We start from the raw sequence: 17,425 nt of genomic DNA, 5'->3' as shown, positions 1-17,425 counted from the left end.
TCATTATGGCGTTCCTGTTCAGGTGTGTGTGCATTTCTGATGGGTGTCATCAGCCACGGCTCCAGTGCATATCCAGCATCCCCCACTAGGTGTCCATGTGGGATGTCCCCATTGGCAAATGTCTGGTACAGCTGCGTCAGATGCCAGATGTGGGAATCGTGGTAGCTCCCAGGACAGCCGGCACACACATTCATTATTATGCCCTGGGCATCACACACGACCTGGCAGTTGATGGAGGAAGCCCTTGCGGTTTATGTAGGCCCTACCCGCTCTCCTGCTGGTGCTTTGATGCGTATGCGTGCAGTCTATAGCACCCAGTACCTCAGGGTATTCCGCTATTTGCTGGAAGAGACGATGTTGCTGGCCAATACCTCACGGGCATTGGGGAAGTATACATGATCACCGACATGTGCTGACATGGCATCCAGGAACTGGTGCAGTACCCTGGAAGCTGATGCCTGTGATATCCCCATCATATCGCCAGTTGGTCTCTGGAAGGTACCTGTTGCTAGTATTCTTAGGCCAACACATACCTTGGTTTCCACTGGGATGGGTTCCCCTCTGTTTGTTCTGTGTGTGAGGCGTGGCCTGCACAGCTCCACTATTTGCTGCAGGAGGTCTCTGTCCACTCTATAGCTCTACTATCTCCAGCTCATGTAACCCATGGTAGGTGACCCTGGGCCTGTACACTCTTCTCCGTCTCCTCACTGCGGGTTGTCTGGCACCATCTGCATTGTCACCACCCTCAGCAAGTCGCCTATGTCTCATTATGATAGCTATGGCAGCCCCTAACATTTCTGCTCTGAGTTCAGCTTTTTCAGTTTTCACTTCTGATAACTGAACTCCTGTCTTGCAGTGTCTCTTGAGAGAAACATTCTGCACTGCTGTTTGCAGAGTTTTAAGTGCTGGGCTGGCCTAGTATTCTGCCTGTGTAATTGCCTGCATCTAATTGTTTTCACCTGCTAGCTCCAGCAGTATTCCCTGCTAACTTCCTAGTACATCTGTTGTTTCCTTTTTCCCTGCTGTTTCCTCAGGGTGGGCGTGCAAACCAGCAGAAACAGGCTCACAGTGGCTTACAGCACACATACTTACACAGTTCAGAATCTGCTTATTCAGTTTTAGACGTGCACGCCAGCAAGCAGTGTTAAACAGCTCACTACACGCTCCCACATGCTTAGTCTGCCTTACAGCGCACACTGCCTTATACACGCCCAGCAAGAAACTTTGGTGTAGGCAACAGTGTACACCTTCCATTTCTTGGCTTTCTCATGTTTACTTGGGGCACACCTCCCCTTGATGTCTCTCTGACATCTGTCATGTAACTCTACCTCCCAATGAGTTCTATCCCTTTCTACCCTTCCCCTGTGATGTCACCTATCTCCTACTCTGTTCCTCCCCTTCTGTAACTCTTACACTACTCAGACTGTGCTCATTTGCTATGTGACAGTGGTATTCAGTATCCTTACCTAATTTGCATCAGATTGCCTACTAATGCTTAGTTACATCTCTTACACTTGGCTTCCCCTTGGCAACCACTACACGGTGGCCATGTTGGTTTTCTATGCTGGTCCCTCCATTGACATTCCATATAATTCATAAAACCTACATTTGTAGGTTTAAAACCTTCGTTTCATGTTTTATGCAGTGCAGCCCGTTTTGGGGCTGCGCTGGATCGGCAATTGAAAAAATGATTTTTATATTTTTGCATGGGGTTGCATTGCCAATGGCCACATATTTGGCCATTGGCATGCTGCCTACATATGCACCCTTTATTTGGAGCTGACATGGCTCCATTGCGTGTTGCAGGAACGTACTCAGTTGTCAACTGAGTACATTTCTGCAGCTAACCGCTCTTACTGTTCTGGGCTTCCTGGATCGCTGATCAGCCTCATTTGCATGCTATTCGGATGCAAGTGGGCTGATTAGCTTAGCCACGCCCACTCCGTGTAAGAGCCGTGTTAGACTAGCTCTTACACGGACTTTGGGCTGTTCCTGGATCACGAAGGCTACATGGAGTCTTACACTACTCTTAGACTCCGTGTAAGCCTTCGTGAATCCGGCCCGTTTGTAAGATGACAAGTGACGTCTGCTCATTGGTAGCTAGAATATTTGTTGGTTTTAATTTGGCTACAATTTGATGGTACTTGTGGGCAGTGAAGTTTGTATTCTATGTTTCTAAGGTAGATATATGATAATAATTATGGAAGCTGTATAGAAGTGACTCATCTATATAACATACTGGAGACGTATGATTAGTGTTTTGATCTGCTTGACTTAAGAGAGCATGGGAGATGCAGTATTAGTGCACTTTGCAGCTGTAGTTTGTTATTCACAACAGTAAATCTATCAGGCTTGCTATTGTGGTAGGAAATGTATCACATACATGTTTATAAAGTCATAGTCATACTCATGCTTTATGTAACAAAGGGACTGTAAACTAAAGTTTTCATCAACAACTACATGTATGATCACATACCTACATATGTATCATGTATCCTATTATTAAGGCAGAGTATTACTATCGAGGCAGTGCCTTCCATAGCAGATGTGCACATGAATGGCAGCACATATTAAGGCAGAGTATTACTATGGAGGTGGTACCTTCCACAACAGATATGCACATGAATGACAGCACACCATATCTCTGGCATGTTAATATTTATAGATTAATTATTTTACTCACAGTAGCAGCTCATGGTGTTGAAAGTAAAATAGTAATTTGTATTCATTTGGGAGAGTTGTTTTATATGTAAAACAAGGGAAGTGAGCATCATTTTAATCTTAAACTACTATTGGCATTGCTAATCCTATTCAGCTACATGGTTATTTTCTGCTAATTTGGCTTGCATTCTGGTTTGTGAATATGCACTTTATTGTGGTAAACTGCTGCGTGCTGTTCATCTGTGTTCCAGCCAACAGATTTGACTTCAGTTCAGATCCCTAGACCACCAGGGAAGTGACTTTGGGTTACTGAGCAATTGTAGTAATTGCATGATTGTGATTTAAACCGTGTGCCTAGCTAGTGGCAACACCATTTATTTTGGACAATTGTTACTTTATTTGTGAGAGAAGGGAAATAAGCATTATTCTAATATCAACGCACTATAGGCTTGATAGTACTACTTGTCTCTGAATGCTGATAGTGTACAACTGACTGATCAGCATCTCACCCTTAGTGCCCAGGCCCTCCACCTCACCCAGCTATACCTTTGTTCTTTACTCCCAATAATTCCTTTTTAAAGAAGGAAATAGTCTCTTATGCCTGTCATCTTTTCAAATTCTGTTCAAACCAGCATCAACATGGCACTGCTAAACAAACCTTTTGACTTCTAACAGCAAGAAATCTGGACAAAGCCATAAATAACAGGGGGACAAAGGACCAAAAATCGAGACTTTTTTGAAAATTGCTCTTGCTCACTTAGAAAGTTGATAGAATAATAGATTTTACTTTAGAATGAATTTTCTGAAAGTCTGAAACTCAGATTTCTGTCATTATTTATCTGACTTCAACCCTTAATGTTTTGCCAATGATTTGCCAGAAAACCACAATTTTATGAGAACCAGACCAAAAATAGGATGCAAAAATCTGGACATTCTGCAAAAATCTGTACAGCTGAGAGGTATGCCAGTGCTGAATGATGGAAACCTGAACAAAAGCTGCCTATACTAGAGGCCATATGACTCTTGAGAATACCCACATTTGTGTAGTTACTGGGATGTGGTTCTAAAGCAGTGACAACATTCTCTCTTTACTTGGGTGTATCGGGTGCAGTGCTTACCACTATTTAAATACTTTTTAATAGTAAGTGTCCACTTGGAAGGGGAGTATCTGTGTTGGGTCTATATTATATTCTCGAAAGCTGACAATATCGAAGCTGATATTGTCGACACGAGAACAGTGAAAGTGCACAACATCGAACATGTAAACGGAAATCTTCATAAGGGGAGATTTCCATTTACTGCAATGTAGTGCGGTCTCGGAGTTGGTATATTTAAGTAACGGTGAGTGTGGGGGTTGCAGCCCCCCACGTGGAGGGTGCAGATGGGCTTGCCACCTGCTTAAACCCATTAAGGTCATTTTTTTTTTTGTTTTTATAAGTTCGATGTTTGAAGACATTGACCATATGCTGTCGACCATATGGTGTTCGATGTTTTCAACCGTCTATCTTATAATATAGATCCTCTGTGTTTGTTCACAACCCCTTACCTCACGATTAATTACATGAGGTAATGGACTTCAACTTCTGCTTATTCTAGTACCTATGAGCTTGTCCACCTACCACATCATAGCTGACTACTGAACACCCTTTTATCACTCATAGCCCACGAAGAAAAAAACACTAAATGCACTTCATTGTAATAAGCTTATCCATGCATTTTAAGTGACTGGATTAGTACATTTAGATTTATGCTCTCTCCCAGCGCTTCAATTGTAAAGCTAAAAAAAAAAAAAATAGATAGTGAACACTTCTACTGGCACACCAACCAGGTGGTCAGATACATGATATGCCACCCCCTGCCCCAGCCATTCAGGTCCCGTTTCTGTGCCCTGCTTCTACCCCTCTCTTAATATAATTTCTATTAATTGTAGCAAACTGTTTGCTACAAATGTAGCAAACAGTTTCTACAGTTTATAATCTGCCTGTTTGGGGCACTACAGTACAAAAGTTTATACCCTATCTGCATGGAGCACTAGAGTGGTAGGGTTTCAGTTAAACAATTTTTTTTAATTTTAAACTGTAGCAAAGCAAGTAGTTGCTACAATTTAGACCACACATGGAACGCTACAGTGCTCAAGTTTGACTACAAGCAGGTATTGCATTAACAAATGATCTGGATCAACTAGTTGCACCCCGAGCACTTTGCACCCAGGGCAATTCCCCCTCTCACCTTTTCCTAGCTATGCTAATGCCCATGATGTTTATCTTACCAAACTACACTCTCTAACTGTCTAATCTGATTCAATCCTTAAGGATAATTTTCATTACCCCTCTATAAAATTGGAAAGCACACTGTACAGTAAATAAGACTAGACAGTAGTTTCTGAATTTTATCATGGCAAACTCTTTCATATAGATAGTGCCCTCACCAAAGTACAAATCTATTCTTACTAATATAACCCCAGTGTATTCCATAAACATGCTTACCAAATTGGTAGTTAAATTAGGGCATCAAACAATATTTTCCTTATGATTCCAGCCCCAGATATGCTTAATTTCTACTTTCTTTAAGGACTTCACCAAACCTAATTTACTACAGCTAATAACCCAATGATTTTTAAGTGGGTTCTACCTTATTAGAACCATACGGCCAAAAGTGCCACTTATAGTATGGAATTCTGCTCCCACCAATACTTTTTCATAGAAACATCTATCTGCATCTGTCACAGGTACAATGTCACGTTTAAAAGCAAGCAACTGCTGTGGACACCTGATATCAGTAAAGTCTACAACAAGAGAAAAATCTGTTGGCCAGAAAGATTAGACTCCATTCCTCTTGAATTAAAAGTGACCTCAAAAGGAAAAATAAATAATTAATGTGAAATGTAAAACATACACAGCAAAATATGAATTAAACATTGCTGTGGCATCTAAGAAAAGCATAAAACTTGCTTTACCTCTGTTAGGAATCTTTGGAACAATAATCAGCAATCTACGCTTACATTAAATAGCACATCCAGTCTAACTCTGTGGGACTTGTAACTTGTTAGTGGACAGGTTTACACAAATGTCTCCCCTCTTTGTACATATTATTCCATCTGCTCCATCATCTTTGATTTCCTCTAAAAAGTTGCAAAAGATCTTTTCAAATTAAGAATACTAGCTGTATCAGTTTCAACAACATGCCATGCAACTTATTTGTTTCTTTTTTAAACACCTTTATTGAATTATAACAACTCATCCACTAATTAACTGGCATACATAGAGAATCCACTTGGATATGGTGGCACAGTAACACACTTCCCTCTAAAATAGTTGTCAGTAGGGGTAACCTCCAGGCATCCATGATGGGACAACTAGTCTTCAGAATCTACGTTACTGGGGTCAGAACTGACAAGTTCATTTGTTTGAGGAAGATTGCTGATGACTGAAACTCAGTGATGTCATCAGATCACCTGAAGACACAGATCACCTCCAAAAGGGTCTATCCCTCTCTGAGTCATGGTACCAAGAGCATGCACTGAAGCTAAATGAAAACAAATGCAGTTGTGTACACTTTGGGAAACAGGAATACCATGCACCTACTTCATAAATACGACCTCTTTCAAAATGGGTATTGTTATTAGAGGCCTGAGCACATTCCTGGACAATAACCTTTCCTTTGAACCATGTATCAGCTATGATTAGGAAGTCTTTCTATCTAGTTCAGATAATTACTTAAGGCATTTCCTTCAGGTCTAATCAAGTCATTTTCCTCTATATTCCTTCCTCATCAGGTATGCATGCTCAAATTTAGTCTCTCCTTTGGAATGTATTGATCCCAACATATCATCCAGCTATAATAACCTCAACATGTCCTACCAAAGGAAATCTGGGTATGAACCTCTAAAACTTTAGAGAAGGGCTAAAATCTATCTTTTTTGTCTCTCTCCTATACACCTTAGCTACTGTTTTTATATTGACCTCTACATGATGATCTATGCCTGGCCACCAAGGCAGCAAATGCCCCTGTCTTGTTTGATGTCTGTCTCTAGAGACTCAAACTTCATCATAAAATCATAACATAAATTGAATCTGTTGGTGAGATCACTGTCTCTCCCAGAGATACCCCTATAAGTAGAATAAGCTTCTTTCACATACCAAATACAGATGCTCCCTAATTACCTTCAAAGAAACCTTACTAAGTGAATAGGGATCCATAAAATAGTCATTGGTCTTGCCTCCCCCTTCCATTATGGATAAGGGGAGGCAAATAGTGGGAATACTAGTGTCTAGGCTGAAAGTGATCTATACAATTGGTATATATCTATAAACCATGTCTTACGTATAAACCTTAAAATAATCTCAGAGGCACATAAACTACTAGATGTCTATATTGACAAAGATCTCAGATTAACTGCCATATACAGCACATTTGAAAGAAAATGCATCAATAACTAGGCACCATCTTTAGAGCCAAAGCATATATATATATATATATATATATATATATATATATATATATATATATACATATATATATCAATACAAGAAATCATATTGCCGGCACCCTTTTACTCCCCTCCCTTCTATAGCCAGAACCTATTCTTGCCAACTTACAATAAGCTCAGCAGAATAAATAGGAGCAATGCTATAACAAAGTAGCTAAATTTGTTGCTAACCCCACCCCCCCATAGAACCTATAATAATAGGACTCTCAGAGAACGTCATTGGTTTGAACTACCTGACTACCTAATTCAGTTATACATAGTCTCATCAATAATTTTGTAGCCTGCTCATCCCTAAAAATCTTATAAAAATATACAAACCCTTTGCATTTCTTCATTCAGGGAAAAACTCCTACTAAACATAACCAAATCAAACGATATTATAGGAGATTCCCTTTTCTATCATCGTGTATCTAAACTCCGGAATGCAATTCTCATAGCAATCAAGCAATAGCCTACTCTAAAAGTATTCAAACAATATCTAAAACCTTACTTGATTACTACCTGGTTCTGAAATGACACTGGACCATAAATCCTGTCTTCTAAACTACCCTCTTTTTATCTCATCTCAAATCTTCCTGAAATCATGTACTTTATCTAACTTCTTACAAAACTTCTTTATTCTCCAAAATGCACTCAACCATTTGTTACTACTCTCAAATTAATGATCCTAAATAAAATGCAATTTTTGTATTAACCAAAGTCTGTACTACTTATATTGTAATGAACATGTTCAGTTTTTATGCTTTGTAAAACTAGTACTTAATGTTTAATGCAACATTTGTATGTAATGGAGCATTTCTCCCCAGGTCTGCCATGGAAATCTGACTTGTGCCCATTTGAATTTTCCTAGTAAACAAAACCAACAAATAAATAAATAAAATAAACTTGTGAGATACCTTTGGGATGCTTGGTTAAGCTTATAAAGGCCCAAGTGGTTGTTAGCCTAGCATACCCTTATGAATCTATTTTTTTAATTTAAATTACAAAGTAACAACCTGCTTCCAACAAAATAATTAATCACGCTGTTCCTCCAAGTTGTACCTGTGTTAGGCAGTGTAGTATATGGTTTACTATACACTGAGTATGTATTTTGCACAACAAGTAGCTGAAAACTTAGTACATAATAATAATGAATCTGCTGCTGCAATACTGTTACAGTATTATATGCTGTTACTATACATTTCTAGTACCATGTCTCAGATGTCATTTTACTGAATAGTAAAAACAGCGATTAAAGAACAACATGGCAATACTGTCATAGTATTCTGCTCATACATGATAATGCAGCTTCATTGGTACTGCATCACTATTATAAGACTCCGGACAATGCACAATCCTGCAAAAATACAGCGTAGCAGCATTTTGTTTCAGTAACCCACTTTTTGATTCATAACATATCACACACCAAAGTGATTTAAAACTGTAGACCAAATAACCTCTCTGTGAATAAAGGAATGAGATAAATGACATACTAAATGCTTGTATAACAATGGTCTACAGAACTGTTTCCATTAAAGCAGAAAAGTTATTTAAAACATAAATGTAAATGGAGACCGTTTTCCTCAACTGAATTCCATGGTAAGTATTAAACACTTAGCAGTCCAAGGCTGGTCTGTATTCAATTGCTGTGCAAATGCTTTATGGGTACCCATGATGTCCACAAGTGAGTGTAGCTAGGTTATGATTCATGCAGGCCATTTATATTTAGGAGCAATGCCTATGAATTATTGTAAACAAATTGACTAGAATGAGGTATAAAGGAGAAATTATGAAAAGTGGCACGTGCTAATGAAGCCTACTTGCATTTCATAGTCCACACATTTATTTTAAAAATGTAGGTGGTGTATTATATCTATTTGGTATACATGATTGCTGAACCTATAAAAATAATTTAAGTTGTCCTTTGTCTGCCAAAATGTGACATTCATATAGAATAACATATTTAATAATCATTCAAGCAATACCTGCCATCCTTGGGGGAAAAAAAAGTTATGTGGCTCAACCCCCAATATTTTTTTACACGTGTAGAGACCAACGAGGTAAAGGTGTGCTGAAGTGATGTTTGCACTAACATGAATACATACTACAATAAATAAATCAGTTTTAACACCTCCATCCTTTCATTAGCACCTAAAACATTCTTGTGATCATAATACTGTCAGTGTCACTCGGGGAAACTCCGATTAAAAACACATGGGTACCCAAGAAAACATCCTTGCCACTAATAAAAATAAGATCAAGGTCCTCTGTGCATTTTCTGTGCAAAGTAGGTTTTTTTAACCTTTATCTCTATGAATCACAATAATATGTGAACTTCTAAGGCACCTTGTCCTTTTAATAGGCTTCCCTTAATGTTTCTGCCGTAGACAGGTGTGTTTATCAAAACACCTCCACATTTCTGTAGTCAGCGTGAATGACCTCTGCTGACCATATTTGCATAACAATGTAATGCCGCTCTTCTTGGATTACCGCTACACTCAGCTGAAACCTGGGTCTATAAATACCACTACAAATGTCAAAATCTGGATGTATAGAGAGCAAATCTTCAACAGTTAACTAAAAAATGTCCACAATGTCTTCACAGTCTATAAAACCTTCTGCTTATCTGCAGTAATTACCTCTTCTTTGTAAGATAAACAGTACTATGCCATATCACTAGTAACATAATGGCTCATTCAAAAATTCTAGACTCATTAAATAATTACATTGCAGACAACATGAATCCTTTCCCATTTTAGTGTCAATTTTGATCATGCAGGAAAATGATATTTTATTGCCATAAATATAATTGAAAAATATATATTTTACTGCCAGAGATGCCAAAGGTATACATTTTGTAGAAAGGGTTGAGAAATGTGGTGCAATGTAAATTAATCATATGCAAATGCTAGAATGTATGTTAAATGCAGTGATTTGTTTCTTTGAAAGCATTTTTGATAATTTATTAACCTCAAAAAACTTATTAACATTAACTTATTGCAGATATTTTACAAAAGTATATCTAAAAGCTTGCAAAATATAGGGTATAGCTTTTATTTTGGAATGTGTTTACCCAACAAAATTTATAAACATGCATATTAAAAATTATGCAATTACCCATGCTGCCCTTCAAAATGTCATGTGAATGAAAAGTTTTATTTCATGTAATACAACAATGCATTGGCATCAATGTCCATTATAGACAATACTAAGAGAAAATGAACTTTTGAATGTATAACATGTAAGGAACAATAACTTTCACCAAAAACATTTATAGAGGTGCCTAGAGTGAATCTAAATATAACTTTGATACTCTTCATAGGACTGCAAAACAAAATCTTCTTTCACAAAAGTAGTGTGTTGACTTAATGCGAAAGGCACTTTGATTTTAAAGTAACATGACATATTCTCTTGATGTACATACTTTCTGTACAGCTAAAGCTATTATTTGTATATGAGGTTTACACACTGAAAGAAAGTGGTGTAGATCGGATCATACATCTCAACCTTTTATCACAAGAAATCTGGACAAAGCTTAAAATAATGGGTGGAAAAGAATCCAAAAATAAGGACAGATGCCAAATACTGCTCTTTTAAACCCAGAAATTGCCAGAATGACACAATTTTTGTTAGCATTCATTTACTGAAGGCTATGAAGTCGCAAACTGAAATTTATGCCATTATTTAGTGACTTCAATCTTCAGTGATTTACCAGAAAAAAAAATAATTTTATGAAGAACAGACCAAAAATATGAGGCAAAATTCTGGACATTCTGCAAAAATCTGGACAGTTGAGAGGTATGATATCTGATTAACCATTACAATAACACAAGTATGTGGTCAAAGAAAGAGAAGATTAACAACCTTAGGGAAGTAATTCTTTATGACAGGTAAGTACTTCATTTAGACTATGCAGAGAAAAGGACAACATCCTGTAGCATAACTAGATGTTTTGAACTTGGTAACCATTTTGATAAGATGCTTGTTCCACAATTAAATGTTTTGTCTTTTGCCATTACTACAGACCAATATCAATGAACACATAGTACAACTTTCTCTACACAATATGTCATGACCCTCATCTCAAAGTTCACTTAACCACTGGCAATTCCAAGTGTAAAGAAGGAGGCAAACTGTATGTCTGTATAATGTACTTTACTGCATATGAGTATAAATTAGGAGGAGGTTGTATTTCTAGTGGCAAAGATTTTCCCTGTTCAGCAGAAATAAAAAGGAATTTTTATTCCTGACGTTATGACAACTCTGTAAAGAAATATTGTAGGTCATGTATGTTTTCTGCATACTGAAAACAGTTCACACAATTTTCCAATTGGAAAAGAATAGGCCTGGAGCCTTTACAAGCCTAGCATATAGAAGTGCCCTGGCATCATGCCGCCCAACATTAGTTCCCAGTGCCTCTATCAATTAGACCCACTGGAGTGATCCCCGGAGTGAATGTGCATTAAAATGCTGAAATTGACCTCACCATACACTTAATAATATCCATCTATTGAACAGGTATGCCCACTTGACACACTGTCCTTTTAAAGAGGCAACCCATGAGCCAAGTCTGGTTAAATGACACAGTAGGCAATTGAATGCTGAAGAGATCAAACCTTATACCACGGGAATTACATCTCATAGTCTTTGCTTCAGAGGCAGGCATTTTAGTAAGCGTGTGTTACTAATTAAAAAGAATATAAACACACACACAAACACACACACACACACACACATACACACACACACACACACACACACGCAAACATCTATCTATATCTATATCTACATCTATATCTATATCTATATCTATAGCTATATCTATATCTATATCTATAGCTATATCTATATATATATATATATATATATATATATATATATATATATATATATATATATATATATATATATATGTCTACTTCTTTTGACCTAACTCCCATTTGCCTGACACCCATTTGCCTGAGACCAAATGACTGAAATTTCATTTGCCTAACACTTCATTTGCCCGACACTTCATTTCACTGACAAGTATTATTAGCAAGAAAATGGAATATGCCCCCTTCCCCACTGTAGTGCGACCCTGTAGTTAGAATATATAGTTAGGGGTGTGGGGCACAGCCCTCACAACGGGGGTGTGAAGCCCCACTTACTTTTCTTTTACTAAGCAATATTACATCAAAAGTTAACAATATCATATGAAATGAAGTACGGGGCTTCGCCCACACCCCGTGTGGGAGGCTGTGCCCACACCCCCTTACTATATTTTCTTACTCCAGCGTCCCACTACAGTGGGGAAGGGGGCATATTCCATTTTCTTGCTAATAATACTTGTCAGTGAAATGAAGTGTCGGGCAAATGAAGTGTCAGGCAAATGAAATTTCAGTCAAATGGGGTCAGGCAAATGAGTGTCAGGCAAATGAAAGTTAGGTCAAAAGAAGTAGACCCATATATATATATATATATATATATATATATATATATATATATATATATATATATATATATATATATATATATATATATATATATATATATATATATATATATATATATTCTGATGAAATGTTTTAGATTTTTTCTTCTAATATAAGCACTTAGTAATGATGAATTCTAAGCCACAACTGTCTTCTGTGTACTGAACACTCTGCATAGAAAGTGAATGGAATGCAAAATGCCTTTGTCTAACTGTGAATGCCTCTGCACCAATCTTTTTGGTAACCATGCAGAAAACATTATATCTTATCCCAACTTTTGAGATTTCATTATGAAATTTGCACAGTAGTAACAAGTAGCCAGTTACGAAATGAACTTGAATCCTCTGCTTACTGATTTTGTTGCAATGAGTTAAGTTTAACTCGGCTGTTTTACCTTCTTCAAATTGTGTCAGTTTATCTATGGCATGATGCAAATGAACAAAAGCATATATATCTTCTGATGAACTTATGTTTTTTTTTCTTGTGATGTAATGACAACTCAAAAGAAATATTGTAGGCCATGACTGTATTCTGCATACTGAGCATAAATTAAACATAACACCTCCACTGAAAACACTTAATGCCGACACTAAGTGAGTAACCAGACAACACAAGCATAACTCTCACTTTCTTCCTCCTAATTTTAGTTTTCCTACTGATTTTCTTTCAGCCTTAAACATTGCGGAGGTTTTAAAAGGTTACCACAAAGTGTAGACTACATATACACTTAGTGCATTGAGAGTGACTAGAAAGCACAAGATATGGTAGGGATGTTATTGATTACTGATTGTGTACACTTAGTGTACATTTAGTTTACACTTAAGGTAGGTGTTAATGAATCTGGTAATACATCTCAGCTCCCCTCCTCCAGGGTCCAAATGGAGAGATCATAAATTCAGCAAGCAAATGAGAGTAGTATTATCGGAACTGAATTCATATTCCTGGGGAGTACCTTCATGAGGCAGACCTCGTTTTCACAAAATCTCACCAAGATGACTCTGATATATATATATATATATATATATATATATATATATATATATATATATATATATATATATATATATATATATATATATATATATGTAAACTGTATTTTATATAGCATATATCATGCATAGAAGTAAGTACAAAAACAAAAAAAACAAAAAGAGAACTGAGTGGACAAGTCCCCAGATAAAAAAGTGCACAATCCTGGTAGGTGCACTGGTGCCAGGACTGGAAAAAAATGACAGTGTAGAATCTTCAAGACACATAAACATTCCTATTAAGCGATTAGGCCAAGCTCAAGGGGAGTATGTCCCCTCTGTTGTAGAAAGTAGTAATAGTCCACAAAATCTCAAAAACTGACATGCCAAAATGGAGCCATACAGATATTATGTATCGTTACTATTATGCAGGAAGACCTGAATTGCCAGGCAGAAGATGTACAAAAAAGATTAAGAGAGAAATTAGAAGAAAGAAAAATACTTGCACAAGAAAAACTATTGAAAGCTTCAAATGCAAATTTATGTTCATTTGTGCAACAGATTCATGAAAAAAAATATATAGACCAAGAAACCTTGGGCTGTTTGGAAAAAGAAGTGATTGAGGGAGTGTGAAAATATAAAGAAGAAAATCTATAGATTTTTGAAAGGAATGAAAAAAAATATAGACATGGGAGATAAAGAGAGATCTGATATGGTGAAATATTTTTCTAAAGGAGAAAGCCAAACTAATTAATACAAAAAGCAGTGCTAAAGATATTTGAAGAGAAATACCGGCAATTGCACCCAGATATGGAAAATTTCACAATACAAAAAAACAGATCACAAAGGGGGATGTAGAAAAAAATATTAGTAATGGAGAAGTTAAACAAATAGAAACTGAATTTATGGATTACCTGTGAAGTGAAGTATTTAGTGCAGAAAATCTAACTCTGACATCACAGCATGATAGAATAATGGATCCCCAAATTAGGGAGAAAAAAGTGGAGTGGGAGTCATCTGATCAGTTACAATATGAAGATACTTTGGAGTCTTCCATAAGAAACCAGTACAAATGTTCAGCTCCAGTTGCACAGCAAGGGAAGGAACAGGAAACTGTGGCAACTCTGATGCACTCAATGTTGTGGTGTGATAGGCCAGTGAGTTCCCATATGAAAGAGCAATGGATGACACAGGCTGAAGCTGGAGATAATATGGCACAAGAAGATTTTCTGGAACTTTCCAGTAGAATGCCAACAGGAAACGAAGAACAAAGAATGTGCATTTGTTTAGAAGAAAATGATCTAAGGGAAGAATTGGTTGATTTAATAGAGATGGCTAGACATATTAAGATGAATCACAGAAAAAGACTACAGAAAGTCAATAAGACTCAACATGTTAGAAGATTCGTAAAACAAATGAGCGCAGCAACCAAGACTGTTCATAGAATCGAATGCAATACAACAGAAGTAAAAAGGATATATTACTCTGCAGCTAAATTAATAACTGATAATGTGTATTTGAATATATGAGAAATGCTAGTTTAAAAGCAAAGTAGTATATAATGCATTTTATTCTATTAATCATATAACAAAAAGGATTAATTCATGTGTAAATGTAAGTAGTTTTGAAACTGCAGTGTGGCTTGAAGCAAGCTGACCTTCGACCCTGGCAGATGCTAGCTTAGCAAGTTTTAATGTTTATGCTTTTCACAAATGATTATCTGCTGGGTCAGGAAATTAGATATGTGAAATAATGAAATCTTCTGCTCTTTCCTGCTGGGATGATTTGGCCTTGTATATGTGTTACTGAGATAGCATGCAGCTGGTGGGAAAGTGTAACAGTGAACAAAGATGTGTATTAAAAGACTGAATCTGCTATTGTATTCGAACTGATATGAAACCTTGAAGGAGTAACTTTACAGAAAGACATTATGTCTGACCAGGTGGATAGCAAGGCCGTATTGTTACCAGAGGAAAGCTTTTTTTAAATATACAGCATCAGCAGTTTTTATGAATAGAGGACTGTAAGCTAAAGTGATGTAGATGCCCTGTGACATACCACATCAGTAAGGTGGGCACAGCTTGAATGTTAAACCTATATAAAATTGTGTGCTTCCTGTTTCATGTTAGACAAAATTATGTACTTGTACGTTTTTTGCCTCCTGGTGTACACTAGTAAACTTTTTGATCCTGAACCTCCTGTGTATTGAATTCTTAATTTTATTTAACAATTTGGTCCTTCGAGCCGGATTTCCCTCGGACAGCTGCAGATCAGAGTCTACCGGTGGTCGAATACTGCGCAGAAGTTACCGAAATGGTTCTTCTTGGGTGAAAAGACCTCCGACTGAATTGTCGTTTAAAGAGGCTGGACACTTTCTGATCTGTGGCCGAAGAGCGAATATTGGACGATTCAATACCGGAGGCTCAGGTAGGAAGATTTGCCTTTTTTCTGTTTTAGATCAGGGACTAGGTTACAGTATATTGTTGTCAAGATTTGTTTTGCAGATCAGGGACAAAAGGAAGTACTGTATATTTGGTCATAGATCAGGGTAACAGAATAAGGTAGGCAGTTATTCTAGATAAACTGTGAAAATGAACTGAGAACTTGATATCACGTGATAAAAAAAGGGTTACGTAACATTTTCTTTGCCATGGGAAATCAGTGCACTAAAACATCGTGAGATCCGCCCCTAACTGAAGACGCAAAATACATGCAATTACAACGTTCCGATAACGTTAGGTATTATACGAAATGGGTTGACAAATATGAATTTGATGGTAAACTAGATAAAACCTCACTAGTTAAACTCCTTAAGCAGCTTAAATCTGATGCGGGAGGTCAGGCAAAAAAGCAACGCCAATTAGGCATTCCTCAGGCACACAGGTGGCTTGAGGAAGCAAATCGTAGCGAACAGAAGCTTAAAAATTCAAAAACATTATTTTTGGACAAAGAAGATAATAACTTGGTAATAGCAACAGCTCCTCCTCCTCCTCCCTTGCCCCCTCCTTTACCGTTTTCAGGATATGAAGCGAGTGGACAGGCTGGTCCGCCTCCGCGTTATCCTGAAGTTTCAGCAAGACCACAACCATTTGTTAGAGATCCTATTGAAACTAGGTCCCAAACACGTAAAATACATAGGGACGCAGGATCATACTAAATAGAGAGAAACCTACAGGATGAGAGTGAGGAAGAAATATGCCCACTTATAGAGGTTCCAAATCTTCAGGCAGGACAGGAAGGGCAGGACCCAACACTCTTAGTATATAGACCATGGACACCGGAGGATATCCGGAAAGCTACTGAGGGAATCCCCCATCCGAAAGTTAATTTTACGAAATTTTTAGAAGATTTACAAGGCATGAGGTTGAGTTACCACTTGAATGGGGAAGAAGTAGAAAAAGTAGTAAGACAAATTATAGGTCCAGATTGGCACATGATTTGTGGCACCTGGAATCCTCGTAATGCAGAGCTTAAACCACTCCCACATAGTGATGCAGAGTTAGACAACAGAGTGAAAGGTCTTACAGACCGAATCTCTGAGAAATGGAAACCTAGAGCAGACTGGACTTGCATTAATCAATGCATACAACAGGAAAATGAGACAACAGATGGGTACTATGCTAGATTATTAGAATGTTTTAATAATCATAGCGATATGTCGGTTCCTGAAAACCAAACAAATGATTCCCCGTATGAACAACAATTGAAAAATGCATTTTTGAAAGGTTGCATTGCACCTATTAATAGCTTCATTACGAAGCATATGATAGACCATCAAACAGGGAGGCTACAAGCCTTACTTGAATACACTAAACATGCTGAAAGACATTTTAATAGTAAAAAGAAAAAGAAGG

The 17,425-nt window shown here is 37.4% G+C and overlaps 1 protein-coding gene across 3 annotated transcripts in view; it reads right to left on the bottom strand.

Moving 5' to 3' along the window:
- Positions 1-17,425, bottom strand: part of ZNF385D (zinc finger protein 385D) — a 1,382,400-nt gene that overhangs the window by 1,209,353 nt on the left and 155,622 nt on the right. The gene's annotated exons all lie outside the window — the stretch shown is intronic.

Source organism: Protopterus annectens, chromosome 3.part1, assembly GCF_019279795.1.
Source record: "Protopterus annectens isolate FY-2018-M chromosome 3.part1, PAN1.0, whole genome shotgun sequence".
Lineage (NCBI taxonomy): Eukaryota > Metazoa > Chordata > Ceratodontiformes > Protopteridae > Protopterus > Protopterus annectens.
The sequence above is the reverse complement of the archived record's forward strand: the minus strand, read 5'-3'. Positions and strand labels throughout refer to the sequence as shown.